This window comes from Camelus ferus, chromosome 11, assembly GCF_009834535.1.
Source record: "Camelus ferus isolate YT-003-E chromosome 11, BCGSAC_Cfer_1.0, whole genome shotgun sequence".
In the NCBI taxonomy this organism is placed as follows: domain Eukaryota; kingdom Metazoa; phylum Chordata; class Mammalia; order Artiodactyla; family Camelidae; genus Camelus; species Camelus ferus.
The window spans coordinates 48,795,802-48,815,763 of NC_045706.1; the positions used below are offsets into that span (position 1 = coordinate 48,795,802).

At 35.2% G+C, this 19,962-nt stretch overlaps 1 protein-coding gene across 4 annotated transcripts in view; it reads left to right on the forward strand.

Moving 5' to 3' along the window:
* The first annotated feature begins 8,152 nt into the window (after nucleotides 1-8,152).
* Nucleotides 8,153-19,962, forward strand: part of MYPN (myopalladin) — a 91,464-nt gene continuing 79,654 nt past the window's right edge. The window contains exons 1-2 of one of the 4 annotated variants that reach the window (XR_004323979.1): nucleotides 8,153-8,393; nucleotides 17,888-17,964. The gene's annotated coding sequence lies outside the window, so the exon portion shown is untranslated. The other 3 variants (XR_004323978.1, XR_004323981.1, XR_004323982.1) reach the window with 3 other exon arrangements.

The following is a 19,962-nucleotide window of genomic DNA, read 5'->3' on the forward strand; positions in this document are numbered from 1 at the left end:
TGGATTAAGACCCACCCTAATCCATTGTGACCTCTTTTTAACTGGGTTGCATCTGCAAAGACCCTATTTCCAAATAAGGTCACATTCTCAGATACTGGAGGTTAGGTCTGGGCAACCCAATTCAACCTACATCCTTATTTCTGAATGTTACGGAAATAAGTGTAAAAATGACAAGATACTTAAACAAAGCAAGCATAATTTCAATATTGGAGTGGTGGTAATGCCCATGAAATATACTTTAGTCTTATTTTGATGGCTTCATTGCCCTTGTAGGACTTTAGTTGTCTTTTAACTTTAAGGACTTGATGTCTCAGAATATATCATTAAAGGGGAAGTTATGGGATTTGAGATCTTTAAGACAGGTACTTGATGCTACAACAAACACTAAAATGTGAATGTTAAGAAAATAAGAGTGTATTTTACCTTTTTAACATTCTAAGCGGGTGTTCCTAATCAGTGAAAACTTATTTCCGGGAACTTGGAGAGATGAGGGCATTAGGAGCTTCTTAAAGCTTTTGTCTGGGAGGTGCCACATATTACTTCTGCACATATAACAGAAGCAAGAACTATACACCTAGATACAAGGAAACTGGGAAACATAACCCCTGGGTTTCCAGGTAATATTTTATGCTGTGGAAGAGAGAGCATGAATTGTTCGGACACCTATCTCAGCCACATGGATATATCTCTCTCTAGAATATTTTAAAATATAGGTCTTACTTGTAGAAAATGAATTCTAGATGTTCCTTTTAACCATATAAATCTATGAAACTGTGATGCAAGATCTTAGAAAATAGCCAATGATTACCTTTAAGGTGAGACAAACATAGGATCAGGTTATTAGGATAATGTGAATTTGTTGTATAAAAGCAGCATGAGGTATTGATGATGATTATGATGTCCAAGGATGGTTTGTCTGGATTCAGAGCCTGAGCCTATAGCCACTTAGACCTCTGTCCTATCCTCCCAAAGACATCTACAGACATTTACTCATGCTCTGTTTTATAGAAAATTACTTCTCAGTCACAATTTCTATAAATGAGGGAAGTTAATAATCCATAGCTCACTGGGTTGTGAGGATTTGATAAGATAACATGTACAGGGCCTTGAACATGGCCAGTGTTTTGTAAATGTTAGTTTTATTATAACTAATATTATCTCTCCTGAACTACAAGTAGCAAGAGAATATCTGGGAAAGTATTCCATATCACCAATCATGATATAATTTTAATTTACAATAAAAGTAAAATATGTTTTACCTATTGTGTTATTTTCATTTACAAAAAAACTAATGCTCAGACTGTACCACTAAAATAGGTTTTTATTCCGTCCCACTCTTCCTCTTGCTACCTCCCATCCAGCCATACTACTTGTACTGTACCCCACCTCATTTCCTTCATTTCAGTCTCTGCTCATGTCACCTCTCCAGTCTTCCCTGACCACCCTACCCAAAAAAAGTACCCCCTCACTCTCTATAATCTTATCCTGTTTATTTTCTTTCGTATCTATTATCACTACCTGATATTTATTGTATAATACATAAATGTACAATATTTATTATATTACATGTCATATATAGGTACATTCAAAATAACCAATTACATACAATCTATAAATATATACATAGATATATAAATGTTTGTCTCTTTCACTAGAATGAAAACTCCATAAAGGCAGGGATTTTGTCTGTTTTGCCCAGTGCTCTATTCCCTAATACCTTGAACAGTCCTGCCTGGCCTACAGTATGTGCTCAAAAATTATTTATTGAATTAAATGATGGTGCTGGCAACAATGTAAATTATCACAACCTTCTTATAAACAAATTTGGCAATATGTTTCAAGAGTCAGTAAATTTCACTTAACAATAGTTCGTAATAATGGCAATATTTATTGTAGGACATTCCACTAAACTACCTACATTATATCACTTCTGGACTCTGTTCTATGGAAATAAAAGGTGCATTCAACAAATCTTTATTGAGTACCTACTATGTGCCACTCTCCCAATTCTAGCAGGCAAGAGAGAGAAAAACAAAGAGGTAGGCAAATAAAAGTGTGAACAAGGATGTTTACTGCTATGTTATTTCTAATAGCAAAAATTTTAAACAACTTAAGTTCCAACAATGGGGAAATGGCACGTATGGCAAGGTGATCCTTTTACTGTTAACTTTGAAAGGACAGGATGGTACTGTCCAAAAGAGGGCATCACTTATTGCCACCAAATTGTGGACTCCACCTTGAGCTGACAACAGGAAAAGCCTCCTGTAGTCATTTTACACACTCCTGCTTTCCAAGGTTAGAGCCTTCAATCAAGCAGTTGCCTGCACATTTTTTTTCTTCAGTCCCTCAATGAGTCTCTCCATCTGGAGAGTTCTGCTTTTTTAATCCCCTGTCTATGGGCCCCATGGACATCCCTTCTCCTTGGTCTTTGACCTAGCATTATGGCTTCAGCCTGGAATATACACAAGACAGTCCGATCTTTTACAAGTTTTTTCAACAAATCTTTACTGAACACCTACTCTGTGCTGCCTTCCCAGTTCTAGTAGTAGAAATAGGAAGGGGGAAAAAAGAGGCAGGCAAATAAGTCTTTCAAATCGTAATAAATACTAGGAAACAAGCAAGGGATAGAGATGGAGAATAGCAGTAAGTCCTTGAAATAGAATGGACAATGAAGGCCTCAGTGGAGCAGTTGTTATTAAAACAAAGAGAAGGGTCAAGCCCTGTGAAGACAGTGATGAGAAAACATTCTAGGTGGAGGGAGAAAAGTAAAGCCCTTGAGGCAGGAAGAAATGGCATTTTCCAGGAACTGACAGAAAATTAGTGTGGATGGAGCACAGGGGTACAAGATATGTTTGGTGATAGGCAATCAGAGTTTAGATCAAGAAGGGCACATTAAAGAATCTTATTCTAAATAATGCTAAGGGTTTTTAAGCCAGGAGAGGAGGGCAACGATTTTATTTGTTAAGAAAAAGATTCCTTTTGCTGCTGAACTGAACAGGATTGCTGAATTAGGGGAGGGTGAAAATGGACAAAGTTAGATTATTTAGGATTTTGCTGTAATCCAAATGGGAGATAATAGTGGTGGGGACTCAGGTGGTTGTGATGGAGATAAAATGAAGAAGGTACATTCAAAACACACTTTGGTAGTAGGATTAACAGTTGTGATGGAAGGTTTGTAGGGGATTAGAGAATGGGAGGGGTTCTGGGCCACAGGTAGTTTTCTGACATGAGGACACTTAACAAGATGAGTTTGGCTGGTGAGGGAAGAAGGAGGGCAGGTTTTGACTAGGAAGAATCAAGTGGTCTGTTTGACCTTATGTTTGAAAAACCAAGAGTATATTTCTGTATTAGTTGGCAGGGCTGCCACAACAAAATACCACAGAGTGGTTGGCTTAAACAACAGAAATTAATTTTTCTCACAGTTCTGGAGGCTAGAAGTCAGACATCAAGGTGTTGGCAGGTTTGGTTTCTTCTGAGGCCTCTCTCTGTGACTTACAGATGGCTACCTTTTCCCTCTTTTCCCTGGGTGTTCACACGGTCATTCCTCCCTCTCTGTGTTCTCTCTGCCCTAGTCTCCTCCTCTTGTGGAGACACCAGGTGTTGTGGGTTAGAGACTGCTCATTTTACCCTAGTTACCTCTTTAAAGCCCTATCTCCGAATACAGTCATATTCTGAGGTATTGAAGGTTAGGACTTCAGCGAATGAATCTGAGGGGGACACAGTTCAGCCCATAAAGATTTTTTCTCCCTTTTTGAATTGCATTATAAAAAGCCCTTTTTCTGTTATTTTAGCGGGTACAGACCTAGTCCCAAAGTGAATGAGACAGGGGAAAGAACTCTCTTCTGCCATATAAATGAGAAAGCACAGAAGGAATTTTGCCCTTCTTCTTAATGGCTGCAAGCAAAACAATTTTATTAATAATATTATGTTATGATATATGCTACATAATCAACAACATAAATAATAATCTGGATATTTATTATAGAATTCTTCTCAACTTTCATTCTCACATTTATACTAATCTCCTTTCCTGCTCTAAATTTACATTCTGACTCCAATTTTCTTCTCAGTGTCCCAGTGTGAAACAGTAGTAATGATCATATTATGAATACCTGAAACATTTTTAAAATGCTCTCTTTTCATAACTCTCTATAATTTTTGTGTTTGCTTTGCATCCCCTAATTATAGAAATTCAGCTGGCATTCAAACAGGCATTAAGCCTGAAAAAATTCACATGTAATGTGGCCGTTGACCAGTATGTGGGGATGTGTTCATGCCTTTGAAATTACAGCGTGATCACTCCAGTTACTAAACAGAGAAAGAGCTCAAAATGCCTGTCTTTTGGGGGGGGGGGGGGAGTGCGGTAAGATTTTTTGTGGCAGTTAAGAATAAAAATTGTTTTAAAATACAAAGTCTTAACTATATGATAAACTATGCTTTAGAATTAATTTTATTCCACAGCAACTGTAAGATGAGAATTCTGCGAGTTCTAATTAATAATGAGCATCAGCAAAGAAAATAGTATGAAGTGTGGGACCTCTACTTATATCTTTTAAGTCTATGTTCTTCTTTAAAGAAGAAAATTAAGATAGCAATAAAGAGGAGGAATCTCAACTATTAGGGCTTAACAGTCAAACTTTTGGATAGCAAACTCAACTATTTTGTTACTACTGTTTTCAAAGGGTCTTATAAAGATATTTGAGGTTAGGAAGTTCTAATTTAGCTGTCAGAAATATGAAATCTGAAGTTTCCTTTATTTTGTTCCTTGTGCCCAGTCCCATACCAAAGTAAATTAGCAAAATTACCTACATCAAATCAAAGGGTGATACTGTATGCACATGTACACACAAAGACACATGTATCCACACACATACATATACACATATACATGGCATGCCTCACTGCCCTCAGATAGGATCAGGACTAAAACTAATTTTAACTACAGGTTTCAGTCAAATAAACAGTACTACTTCTTTGAATAGAAATTAACTGCAGCATGATTATCTTCATCTATTGAATCGTTTATTAATAACTTTCAGAGTAATAGTATAAAAGAAACAGACTTGCCATGTATCTTATTCAATCACCATTTTTATAAGGGAAATTGACAACACATTTCAGATTCTTAAGTAAGTATTAAAAATCCTATGAAAGCAGCACAGAAGCCACACATGTAAGGAGACAGGAAAGCTTTTTAAACTTCCTTCCCACTTCCCTCACCCCCCAGAATGCCTTATGTACTCTAGAACCAGCTGTTGGTTGCCTTCAGCATACACATAACTTTTATACTCACTGACTAAAAATTGTAAAAAAATGTGTACTGCTACTCATGCTTCTTTTGGAAAAATGAAATAAATTGCCATAATAGCTGGCATTTAGAAATAAACAAAACACAAACATTTTTATGGACAGATTTTCATTAGAGTTTGAAAATACATTTTATAGTCTCAGTGTCAGATCTGATAGCCTGAAAGAACAGTTGAGCAGTAGTGACAAGAAAAGACAGAGTGTTCCTAGAAGACAAATTATAGTTGCCACCTCCACATTGCCTAAATACAGTTTAACCATATTAAAATGACAGAAATGTCTGCCCAAGGAAAATGCCATGCAGTCCAAGCTGCTGTTTTACTTTTTTTAAAAAGGAGAAAAATTACTCTTTGTAAACATAGGGATATGAAGAGGTGAATTGAAGGTTTGTGCGCTGTTCACTTTCAACAACAAACTTCATCTGTTCAATCTTTAAAAGGAAGTATTACCCAGCAAGCTAACTTCCAAAGAACAGCTTTCACACTGCTCCCAGCTGCAAGCTCTGAGAGTGTTGACAATAAAATAGAAATCCCATGGAATGGTGAATGTTAGAATTGTTCTTAGTGTGGAAAACATTTTTTTTTAAGTACTACATCATCAGAGAATATAATTATACACTGAATTAATCTGTAGTAGGGGTGAAACACCTTATCACCCTTCTCTTAGCTACAAATAGACTGGATAAGATGGTTTCTTTTACTTAAAGTAAAACTCTTCTGTTTAAAATTAAATTTGTTCAGTATGGGAAATTCTCATTTTAAGAAATTTAGATAGATTCTATTTTAAAACATTAGTAATTATTGTTAATAATTTAAATAATTCAGTAAAATATAAAGAAGAAAATGACAGAAATACCACCACAGGAGATACACACTGATAACATTAACTGAACATCACTCTGATATTTTTCCATACTCTAAAGTATGTTATACAGACATAGAAATCAATGTAAGTTTATGCAGTGGATCTTGGAGAATTTTAAAGTTTTTACTCAACAAGGTGCTAAAGATCTAAGTATTGGGGAGCTTAGTTATGTTCATGTAGAAGACATGCCCAGACCATGAACTTACAGGGCCAGTTATCTACACATATAAAGAAAGAATGGATATGTTCAGTCTTATTCTGTTCAAGTTGAATAAAAATATTTTTTCCAGCATTATTGAGATATCATTGACATATAACAGTGTATAAGTTTAAGATGTACAATGTCATGATTTGATACACATATACATTGTGAAATGATTACCACATACATTAACATCTCCATCACCTCAAAAAATCCTATTAAGTTGAATGTATTCAGATGTGTCTTGTTACATTGATTGTCATCATCTGTGCTTTGACTGACTGCCTAGAATGGCTTCTCCAGGTTCTTCAACCCCTCTGGCTCCATAAAATAGCAAAATGCTCGGGGGGAAATATAAAGGAAAGCCTTGAGTTGCTTCCTAGCCTATTCATTTTGTCTATTGCACTTGTATGTTTATAGCCTTCAAGTTACTAAGCAATTTGTTTGATTATGTCTGTAATACATATGATAACATAATTTCTTTGCTTTGTAGCTGTAATTATTTAAACCATTCCTCCCTCCTACCACTACCTAAGTTCCAACTATCATCAAATCCAGCTTGCACTTCTGCCACAGCCTGTGAACTACGTGTAGTCTTGGCTGTTTGGTTCATCCACACAGCCACTGGGGTGATCTTTTTAAAATGCAGTTTTGATCACATCTTCTTAAAATCTTTATTATCTAGGCACTCAGCATCCTACATAATCAAGTCTATCCTCCTCTGCAACCTTATCCTTGCCAGATTCTTTATTTTATAAGCTATGAAATATGCTCCTTCACACCTTCTTACATTTTCATGTTGTTCCTTCAACCTTGTGAAGTTACAATCTTTCAAGACTCAGCTCAGGCAGTACTTCCTTTATGAAGACTTGCCCTGTCTGTGACAGTTGGGAGACTCCCTCCTCTCTGGTGCCATCCTCTGTTGTAGAGCTTGCCACATTGCAACATAATCAATTGCCTGTCTTCTCCCTCACTAGACTGTTAGCTCAAGGTCAGCAACGTGGATATTTTCACCCCTGTAGCCCTAAGAATGAATGAATACAAATTGTTTAGTATTAGCAATTCTAGTTGGCAAAATTTTTATCTTTGAATAATAAAATATGAGAAATAAATTGTTAGAAAATGTTATTTATTGTAAAAAATTGTTCAAAACAATGTCTCTAGGGAAAAAAGACAAGAAGCTCTCAGTGGAAAAGACTGAATATGTATGTAATAAACATATATTAAGTATTTGTCAGTTGAGCAACAGTTCCTTGTTTAGGTTATAATTTTCTAAGGGAGGGACCTGTATTTTTTTTTATTCCCTCCAGTGCCTAGCAGAGTACTACATCCATAGAATAATCTCAAGTCCATTTTTACTGATTAACTGAATGAGTGAATCCATTCATTATATCAAAACAAAATCCCAGGAATTCATAAGCCCTATCTCTTTGAATCTCTATGTATATTGAAATATCTTGTGAACTTTCTGAGGGCAGGGGCTTCCCACATCTTAACAGAGAGTACAGAACACAGTGAAAGTTTAGAAAATCTTTTATCAAGGTTACATCAGTCAAATACACATCTGCTTTGGTCATCACTGTAACATAGTATCCACAGAGGAAAGCTAGTGAATATTTGGTAGATAAACATGATTTGAAATCTGGCTACTGGAAAGTACAACTAAAATCTAAAGTTTCCCGAATTTAGGAATAAATTCAGATTGAACGTAATTCTGAAAGATACTTTATTTTCACTATGAAATAGTTCAACCTCACAGAGGTAAGGATGGGTAGGAGAAGGGAGAGAAGCTATAAACAAATAAATGAGGTTCATAGGAGAAAATAGCTCCTCCGAGGGGAGCCACATGCTCTGACACCCATGGCAGCCCAGCCACATGAGGAAGCAGCCTAAAATTAGCAGGATGGGCAAGCCCAGGAAGGGAAAGCCACAGCAGCTTTCCCGGCACTCAACAAGTGAGGTGAAGGGCCAGGAGCCCCGGTGGAACCCTCCTGTGGAGAAACACTGCAGTTTGTGCCAGGTAAGGCCCTCCCTAGTAACTCACCTTGGGAGATTTCTTAAGGGGATATCCAGACAATGGAAAGATTTAATATTGCCCAGGAAAGAGGTGCCTCTAGGAATCTAAGGATTAAGAGAGCAATAAAAGTATTCTTGTATCCAACCTCACCCAGATATTCATATGAACCACTGCTTTTCACCTTGTTGAACTAGGGCTCTCTGCGGTGTGTAGGTGTTGTTTCTTTTCCCCCCAAGTGTTGGAGTAAAGGGAGGAGGCTGTCCTAGAAAATTTGTAAAACCATGTGGAATAGGAATGAGGAAAGGGTACCTCCAAGTGAAATAAAAAATAAATGAGATTCTGCAGAGCCAAAAAGGAAAGATTAGAGATAACACAAATAGGACTCGGTGGGCAACAGTGGGCTTTTTTCATGAGTGAAGTACAGAGTGGTTGAGCTGGTTGAGGACAGACAACAGAATCTTGGAGGGGGCCAGGATTTTCTCAGTATGTTACTGTTTCATAAAGAACTAGATCAGTGATCTATTTTATGATGCACATGAGTTATCCCCAGTTGGGGTATTTATCTATCACTCACCATGATTTCTATAAGTTTCTATCTTCTATGCTAGAATTCATTTTTATATGATTTTTTTAAGTTATAACTCATTAATGACAAAACACCCCTGTGAGGGTGTCTCACAGGATCAATCTGAAGGGATTGTGCAATGAGACAGCAGAAATTCAGAACTTTTTAAAAATTACAGCTTTATTGAGATACAATTCAAACACCACACAATTCAACCAACTATTAAAAATATACAATTCAGTGGTTTTGCAGCTTTTGCCACAATCAATTTTAGAACATTTCATCCCCCTCCTCCCCCAAATTTCCAAATCCAGTAGCAGTCACTCCTCTTTCCCTCCAACAATCCCCTCACTTACAACCCTAGGCAACTACAAATCTACTATCTGTTTCTACAGATTTGCCTATTCTGGACATTTCATATAAATGGAATGATATACTATGTGATCTTTTGCGAATTTTTTTTTGCAGGGGGTGGGGGATGCTTAATGTGTAGCAAGGGAGAAGAGAACCTCTTCTGTTGGGAGTACTAACTGATGATTCGTCCTAAAGGGAAACTGTCATTGCGTCTAGTTTCCATTCTGAGTGAGCATTTATAACTTATTATTCTAAGATCATTCAATTACAGTGACACTTCAGTGCTACATATAATTATATGATTAATAAATGCTTTTCAGTAACAACAATTTTTACTTAATGATAATCTTGGATATGGCCTGATGGAATGAAGTGCACTCATTTAGGGTAATATTAGAGAACTTATATAGTACATATCCTAAGGATTTAGAAAATAATTAATGAAGTAAGATGTAGCGTATCTAGAATAGTGCCTGGCAGGTATTAGATTTTTAGTAAATAGCTGTATTTTCCCCCAATGTTAAACATTTACTCCCAGTGTTCAACATTTACTCATATTATAAAACAGAGTAGATCTGAAGAAAATCTTAACCTAGCAGAGTGCTTTGAACATACTAGTTACTCAATAAATGCATTTCAAAACAGGAAAGAGATATAGTCATGGATGTGTGCGTTTTACAGCTGTGATATTATTTTATAAAGGCTATGGAAAATAGTTTCATATGCTGGACAAGGAGGCACCAATTATAATTTCAAGTTGGAGGAAAGAGAGTTTGAGCTGATATCAACCACAATCTTGGATAACTGACTTTCTCTGATCTTCAATTTATCTACAACTCCAAGAAAAGAATGATAGGCTGGATCATAGCTAAAATGTCATCCCTATTGTTCATATTGTTGAAATATCATATGGCAAGGTCTCCAAGATACACCTGCCTTGTATTTATTTCATGCTAAAGGTTCGCACATTGAATTACAGGATTGCTTCTTAGGGAAGTCCATTTGGCTTACTGTCATAAAACTTGCAGCTTGTAATTACCTTGATGAAATCACCAGTTTTCATCGTCTGGGCCTCAGCTATCCAAGCTCAGAAACCCAATTTGTTTTTCAAAAATTCTTACAATGATGCAATTCTTTAGCAACGTATTTTACATTAACCAAATTTCTGAAAGAGTAATGGGCATCCACAGTTCCAATTTGTTAATTTACAATGAGAAAGATGTTAGTGCAAACCAAATGTCATAATCTCCTATAAATTTTTTTTCTATAAAGAAGTCTATTTAAAAAAAAACTCAATGGAAATCAGAATGCTACTGCATGAGCATGAATTGGAACATGGTAAATAATAAGTCATGGCATCTGACAATGTTGGCCTAGGGCTGCCAGCACCATGATCAGGAGCAGATAGGGCCCTCTTGGGTCAACACTGCTGATTCTTTCTCCTCTGATTTCCCTTTCCTACTTGTCATTCTGATTACCTCTTCAGGTATAGCTATAGATGTCAATATAGATACAGACACACATATGTATATTTATATACACGCATGTATTTGATAAATAGGTAGGTAGGTGGATAAATTGATGATAGCTAGATACCATCAGTTAGGCTACAGCCAAATTTTGCTCCCTTTTTTTCTACTGGTGTCCTTGAAGCTTTTTTTTTTCCTGCTATGGGGGCAACTTTTATTATTCTTTCTCTTTATAAATATAATACACACTTATTATAAGTTTTTTAAAAGTACAACTAAGAACATATATGAAAGAAAAATCTCCCAGAGTTCCACAACCTAGTTATAACCATTTAACAATTTGGAATATTGTACTCCAGAATTTTAAAAACTAAAAAAGGGTCATATTATAAACACTGTTTTGAAGACTGTTTAAAAAAAATCTTTCCATGTTTAAAAAAAGTATGTTTCTAATTTTTTGCTATTACAAAATTCTTTACAAACATCCTTATAAATACACCGGAATGATGGTTGTCCTTCTCTTAAGGTGCCTAAATTTATACACGTTAGTCACTGTATGTTGACTTTCCATTTCAATTTTCAGTGTGTTAGAGGTGCTCTGCTGATGCCTTCGTGTTTACTATAGTATGAAATTCTTTCCTATTAATATGTCATTTTTCAAGGTTTTTTGTTTTATATATCACATTTAGATTTTTAAATACTTTATATATATTTTTTACTCATTGTAATCTCCTAAAGTAAACAAAACAAACATTTTCCACACTTTTCAGTAACTGAAAAAATGAGCTGAAGCATATAGAATGATTTGCTCAAGATCATCCAGCTAGTGAGAGAGAGAGCTGCAATTAGAACCTGCTTTTTTTCCCTTAAATCAGTGATTTCCAACTAGTGAGCAAGACCCTGGTGGGCCATGAAGCAATTGTAAAGTATCCAGGTGTACATCAAGCCTTGTCTGAAAACAGAATAAACATCTTATTATTGGATAGTGTTATATTAATAAAACATAAATTTGTTGGAAGTAAGTGTCAAATTTATGGTTGCTTTTTTTCATTATGTATTTTATAAATCAATTGATAAAAAATTATATTTATAATCACTTGGGAGATCCACAACATTTTTTAATGTGGAAAGGTATACTTGTACTTGAAAAAGCAGGAACCTGTTTTCGGCCTTGCTGAGGTTCACTGTATTTGCTCTCAAGTATTATAAAAATGGCTTTAAACTCTTAACGAAGACATGCTATAAAAATAGAGCCAGCAGTATTTTATCACAAATAAAATTCCACTTGTGATATGTAAATTATGCTGTCCTGAAATAATCTTCCAGGTCATGCTCTTTAGAACTTTCAAAGAAAAGGAAAAAAAAAATAGGTGGTTGTAACTGTGCAAAGATGTAAGATGTGACAGGATGTAAGACATGAAAGGCAGTACACGCGAATAACTCGTGCCATAGTTTGCAGAAGTATCCTAGGCACCGGCAGAGCAGGAGAGCCAATTATAAATTACACTGCAGACTGGGGGCCCCTGTCTTCCATCTGAAGTACTAACCACTTCACAACTCTACAGACTGAGAGTACCTAGGACCCTGTGGACCCTCAAGGCAGAAACCTTACCGAATCTTACATCAAAGACTAATGAGAAATGAACAATGTAAGGAATTTTCCCCTAAGATATCTTTAAAAACAGAAAACATGTTTAGATGTTCATAATAGGTTACTTGAAACTATAAGTAGTCAAGTTCATACAGACATAAAGTAGAATGGCGGTTGCCAGGGACTGGAGGTAAAGAGGAATGGGGAGTTACTGCTTAATCAGTACAAAGTTTGAGTTTTGCAAAATGAAAGAATTTCTGGAGATGGAAAGTGGTGTTGGTTGTACAACATGAATGAACTTACTGCTACAGAACTAAACACATATCACAATTTAAAACAATTTTTTAAAAAAGAAGAGGTTATTTGGAAACAAAGTTTTACTAGGACCTTTTCCCACAATATCAAAAGAGAACAGAATTATGCTAAGACATTTCCTTTTTTGGTAAGAATTTAATCCAGACATGAGTGAAAATTATTGTATACAAATCAACTGATATTTCTAATAATTCCTAAGTCAATTTAGCCTATGCATGTGGACTGAATTCACCAAACTTGAAGATAAGTACAATAAATAGTGATCTATGCTAATAAAAATCTAAATATTCAGATTTTTTTCAGTATTGAGTTGCTGTGTAACTCCAACTAGCTAATTATTCTTTCTACATGTCAGTTTCTTCATATATAAAACATAAGCATTAATGCAGATCTTCTAAAAGGACTCTGATGAGAAATAGCTAGTAAAAACAAAAAAATATTTTTCAAATATGGTTTTAGTAATAAGAGCATTTAAATAATAGGATGTAAAACATCACTGTTCTTTGTATCTGATATCTGCCCCAGTTCATCATCATTATTATTAGCAGCATTCATTTAGTAGAACTAAATCTCGTGGTGTTTACATACATTCAACATTAGTTTATTAGACAATTCAGGATCATAGAAAGACTAAGATATCCCTCACTTCCCTAGATTTCTCCTCTCTAAATCACTTAACCTTAACAATAGCTCTGTTAACCTAAATTTTATACCAATCTTATGTTGACATCCTTCTTTAGATCAGATGAGAAATAAGATATTGTCCAGTACTTTCCATTATTATTTTCTTGTCATAAAGCACATACCACAGAGTGGATATACTGCTCTGTTATTTGTCACCACTCTACTTATTTGGCTAATGTAGGCTTGTTTGATACCTGGGTTGTCTGATCAGATTATAATTTAAATCCTTTAGCTATGTTTAGCCCCTTGGCAGTGGGTGAGTTAAGAATTTAGAATTCAGAAGCAGATGGTTCAGGAGCATGGTAACTAGATATGAAGCATTTTACCTCTATGTCATTGGTTTGAATCTGAACTTGGTTGATCACTACTGGTGTTCTATACAAGATGTAAGTGATCTGATTTGAATCTCTAATGAACAGCACCCCATGTTAAAAAAAAAACAAACCCTCATCACTCTTGGCACTAATTGGCATTCTTGTTGTCAGCATCAGGATAGACGCCAAGGACTGAATCATTCTGGAAACCTGAACTGCTGCTGTGTCTGAGTCATCAGTCTACGTGGCCCATTCAGCCTTTGGCCTTTCCTTAGAGTTTATAGTTCAGCACAATTGTGTATTCTTCACTCTCTATGACTTCACAAAGCCAGATTAAAAGATGTTCACTTAAAATATAGCTTTTTATGATAATAATGGTAATAATGGTGATTATCATTTATTCATCACTTGCTAGGAGTCAGGTTTTGTTCTAAGAGTATTTACTTACTTAATTCTCACAGCAAATCCTATGAGGTAGGTACAATTATTTTCCCCATTTTTCAGAAATGAGGAAACTGAGGTGCTAGAAGATTAAGTAAGTTGCCTAAGGCTTCTCAAATAATAAGTGGTGGAGGTGGAATCCAGTTCTAAATACAATTATTCACTGACTAATTATAGCATTTGACTTCTTTTACCATCTTACTACTGATAATATTTTAAACATTCAATGTTCAAATCAAACAGGGCATATATCAATGTCTCAACATTAAAACTGCTCATCTTCCTGTACTAATTATTACTATTATTATTTGTTTCTGAAAAGAGGTGATGGATCTTTCCTAAGTTTGATTCATGTGCATCCTTATTCTGATTTTAAGGTACTTAAAGATCTTAATTTTACAATGGCATTTATGCTTATCTATTTGTCGTTTAAGCTAAATGCCACCTGGACTTGGAAACATTCTCTGATCTTAACATTTCTAAATTAGTAGAGAAGAGAAAATTAAATTAAATAAAACCCTGGCTATGACTCCATCCCAATATAAGCATAGTGAATGATGACCAAATAGCCAATCCAGCTGCCTCTTTTTGTTAACATAGTAATTGGATTCCTTCCATCTACTATTCATGCAAAATTAGAAAGCAGATAAGAATTTTTTTTGAAAATCTGAGTATTTTATGAGATTTCCCATAGTACCTAGGACGTTTTTAGTACACTGAGATAAATGACCTTTAAAGTAAAGTCCATGAGCAATTAGATCACTTTAATGAATAAAACAAATTAATCTGGTTCTCACAAATAATTTTCTTAAGACTTAATAAAATATTTTTTGACATAACTACCAACTAGAAGTACAGAACTAGAAAACAATTTTTATGTTTCTTTTAGTTGCCATCTATACCTAGTTATTCAAAGCATGTTCTAAGTCTCACTTAGCACATATTTATTGTCTCAGTTTTGCTAATAAAGTTTGGGGCATTCCCTCCAAAAAGCTCTTATTAAACAAAATTAATAACATAAACTTGGCAATTTGGGTTTTCTGCTGATTTACATTTACATTTCATGGCCATTCTAGTGCTTAATTTTGCTATGTACAAAATAATCATAATAAAAACCAACCTCAAGGGCAGGGATGTTATTTTCTGTTGTTGTTATTAGAGTAATAACCAATACATGATTGTAAATAATCTCTCATGCCTAATTTCAGTATGTCTAGTAATTTGCAGATAGAGTTGCACTGAGAGAATTATTATTTATGGTTGCTTCAATTCCTTTAAGTTGTTTCTTTGGCCAGTCAGAGAAAGTAAATTATCCAGATTACCAAGGACTTGGAAGGATTTTGGAGAAAGTCACTGAATCAATGTAATCATAATATCACTGGAGGTCTCCTTCTTGTAACTCTACATCTTCTGAGTTTTTTTTTCCCAAAGTGATTCCTAACTGCCTTGCTAACAAGTGTGGGTTCCTCTGAAAGGAGGTGCGATGTGCTTGGGCTTTGGTGTCATGTAGACTTGGATGTGATTTATAGCTTTGAGTGGCCTTGTGCAAATTTTTTCTCTGATCTTCAGTTTCCTCCTCTATAAATAGAGGATAATGATATAGTATACCTTGGACAATCTCAAGGTGTACTTCCTGAGACTTTTTCAGATCCCTAAATTTATGAAAACCACAGTAGCATATAATTTTTTCAGTCTCATCCTCCATAAAATGAGGATAACAATTCAAACTTCCTAGGTTGTTGTATTAAATTATGTATTAAATATGAACAATAAAGCTTGGTTGATGTGGACATTGAGGTAGGCTCACTCAGAGAGCTGAGTCATTCAATCTGGTTTATCTGCATTTCAATAGGTCCAATTTTTGGAGTCAGTCTCAGTTGAGATTATGATCTAAATTAGAGAATATATGTGTGTACTCTTCATTTCTGGGAAAACAGACAGCTCAGTCTGTGATTTGAGCTGGAATCTCAAAAAGTGGACAGAACTACCCCTCAGCTATGCGTAGTAGGGTCTTAAAGCCCAAAACTCAAGAGAAGCAGTCTATAGAAGCAAAAAAGAATCTGATTCCAGGGGTTGGAAAGAAAGTAAAGACCTGATATAAAACAAAGATATTTCTAAGTTGGGCAAGAAAGTAGTGGTAAGCCAGTTCAGGAGGATGCAAAAGCATGGATGTGCCTCTTACAGAGTGCCTACAGAAGAACTCTTGGGCATGGTGGGTGCTATAAAAAGCCCCATTCCTTTCCCAAAGGCAAAGGTCCCCCATACCAATTATCTCAGTAATTTTGAGCATCCACTGAGCCAAAGTACATATAGCTCCTTACTCAACTGGTGCACAATGAGCATCCAAACATTTTTAGCTCCTTTTCTCATTTGAAGTGATTCTTAATAGTATTTGTGTTAAACTAATATTACAATTGTTAATGACAATCAATTCAGTTAATGTTGCAGAGAGTTTCGGCCATTTGATCTTTCCTGGCACATAATAAGCGTTCAGTAAACATTTGTTGAATTGAGTGAATAACTTAGGACAACTCAACAATTAATATACTACTTTTATGGCATGGACAAATATTTATTAAGTGACTCTTTTGTGCCATGCCTTGAGATGAAAACTATGTGTGGCCTACAGAGAGAATTTTTTTTAATGGCTCCAATTCTCAAGGATTTGATCTAGTTAAACAGATAAAGCATAAATACATAAATGAAAAATCAGTTTAATTAGCAATATAAGGCATGTAGCAACCACTAGTTGTTTAATTACATAATAATTGGAAGAAACAATGAACAAAGGCAGGAAGGAAAGATAAGGCAAGGGAATATTGCTGGAACTTTTTGGAGACAAGGATTTGTTTAGAAGAGTGGCAGATAAGACCAGAAAGGTTGTTTATATTTTATAGGATCAAGATGAGCACATTTCTGATTATAACAAGACCTTTCTTATCCCTGGTTGAAATTTACACAATATTGTCAGGCCAGTGGACTGTCTACAAACAGATTTAACCCCAGCTCAGTTTACACCATGGTAAATTTTTGTGTTTAACTCCTCTCTGACATTGTATGTTTGCTTATCCCTTTTACTGACTTTATCACCCACATTTTTAATTAAAGGTTATTGTTAGGCTAGAGGATGAAAGGAGAGGATCTTTAAGATATTAACAGGAGACTTTTCTAGACTAAGTTTTAACTAATCCGTTGTCAATTTAGAATGAAGAGCAATTGGGTGATGAGCAGAATGAATGAGAAGGCAAAATAAAAAAGGTTTTCCAGGTCTTCTGACATTGAAAGTATGCTGCCTTTATTTGATAGGAAGTTTATCAAATAAACTTTCATGTAGTAAGACAACTCAGAAATGTGTATCGGCCCTTGCTATTTCAGTCAACTAATTTTATTGAGTCTTCTTTGTGAAAATAGCCCGAGACTTAGTCATAGGCTATTTTTTTGTTCTCTTCTTGCTTCTATTAAATAAACACCAAGCCCCTAAAATCAAAGTAGTAACTTTTATAACCCTTTGTCTATCAATACATATGAAAATAATGGTGAGTTTCCTCCTTTTGCTGGTTTCTGACTTTTTAACTAATCTGTAATAATTACTCTTCATGAGAAGACAGTGGGGATGAATGAAAAGAAAATATGTTTTAAAATAAGAGGCCTAAGTTTGAATTCACCCAGCTGTGCAGCTCAGTGGCTGGGTAACTTTGGGAAAGCTAACCTTCTTTAAGCCTTAGTTTCCTCCTTGTAACAATGCAAATAACAATACCTTGCAGGGTTGCTGTGAGTCCTGGAGTATACCTGGAAGAAATGTCATTTCCTGTCTCCTTTCCTTGACATCATTAATGTTACGGTAACAATTTGGGTCTTGTGTAAGAACACGGAACTTTGTTTTCAGCTTTCCGTGATATCCATGGTGCCCAAAAATAGAATCTGAGTGGAATCACCCAGAGCCTGGCACACAGGCATTTAAGATATTCAGGGCTACCGTTATGAAGAGAGAATATTTCAACTGTTATTTTCCTACCCTTAACTTGCAAAAAATTTATTGACCCATGTTGAGGTGCTGAGACATAACACAGGGGATTTAAATTTACTTTTAAAAAAAACCAAAATGACTATCATAAATAGAACAAAAAAATAGGTCTGTCAAAGCGTTCAGAGTGTCCTCCAATGCCCTATCTTTTCAGCATTAATGCCTAGTGTTTTGGTCTACGTATCAATTCATGCTCTCAGGTAAAATACTGCAGATAGAGTATATCTAAAAGCATTTGCTTTTTTCCTTCTATAGTTTCTCTTTTTGTTTGTTTGTTTAGTCATACAAAAGAATTTCAGGGTTGGTTTTGGTCAGAAAAATTATAAACTTAAAATTCTACATAGTATTTCTTTAAATACTTACTAAAAGAGAGTTAGTTTTATGTTCATTTTACCCTTAATTTTTTTTAACAAATACCTTAGAAATGTGAATATTTAAATATTTGCAGTGGTTATGAGCACAGACTTCAGGTTAGCTGTAGGTTTAATCCTGGTTCTGGTTCAGTCATTTATCCATTGTGTGACCCTGGGGAAGTTTTTAATCTCTTTCTAAGCCCCAGGTTCTCATCTGTAAAGTTAAAATTATAACATTACCTACTTTACAGATTGTTGGAAGAATATTTAAAATAAAGTACAATGTCCATAAAGAGCTTCGTATCACACCTAGCACATAGGTAAGAATGTTAACTCCTTTTTTTTTCTTTTTTTTCTTTTTACTTTTTTTGGCAGTGGGGAGGTAATTAGGTCTATCTATCTATTTATTTTATTTTAGAGGAGGTACTGGGGATTGAACCCAGTACCTTGTACATGCTAAGCATGTGCTCTACCACTTGAGCTATACTCTGCCCACTGTTAACCTATTTCTACTAGGATGATATATTTATATGTGTGTTAATATAATTACTTTACTAATGTGGTGAGCAATGAGAATCAACCTCATGATTACACACCTGATACTAATTATTTTGGATTTCTTCAGTAACTTGATGTTAATCGTAGATGCTCTTTAAGAAAAAAACCCTGGTGGATACAGTAGTAGAGTGCATCCTTAGTTCCCAGGTTCAATTCCCAGTACCTCCATTAAAGAAAAGAAAGAAAAAATAATTTAAAAAAAAAAAACCAAATTTTTAAAAAAGAGTGGGGAAAAAAAAACCCTAGGAATGGATTTTTCTTCTTGGAAATAATACTTCGGAAAAAGTGTAAACTCTGATATGTCCTTCACATCAAAAACACAAGTAAAGAAAGCCTGACTGTACTGTGTTTTCATGGAAATCACATAGTAAAGCTTTAATCTAATTATCCGCAAACTGGGGGAGCGTACTATTATGTTTTATAATAACTGATTGCTCTTCTATATTTACTTTAATAAATGTATTGACCATACTCTCAGTTTTCTATCAAACATGTTTACACAAATCACATGCATCCTGTGCGTGGATATTTTGTGCATTTTTTATGATTTATTCTTTAAAATGTCATCATTATTATCCTTTTCATCTAAGGAAAAATCAAGAAAGTCTATTTACTTAGTCATCTTAGTCATTATCCACCCTCACCATCTACCCAGGCTGAGAACATCGTGCAGACTGAGTTATTAAAGTTGATCCAAAAGAGCAATCTGTTCTAAATGACTGTCCCTGGATCTGCCACAGAACCCTGTAAATACCCTTCATTACTCTGGCGGGGCAGTATCACATTTCCTGCATGCTACTTTTGTGGCTGACACAAGTTAGGCAGTGAGATTCGGGCTTTGGATGATCCTGGTTGATTGATAGAGGAATGGTGCTTCTCCTGGGACAGGTAATTACAAATTTAC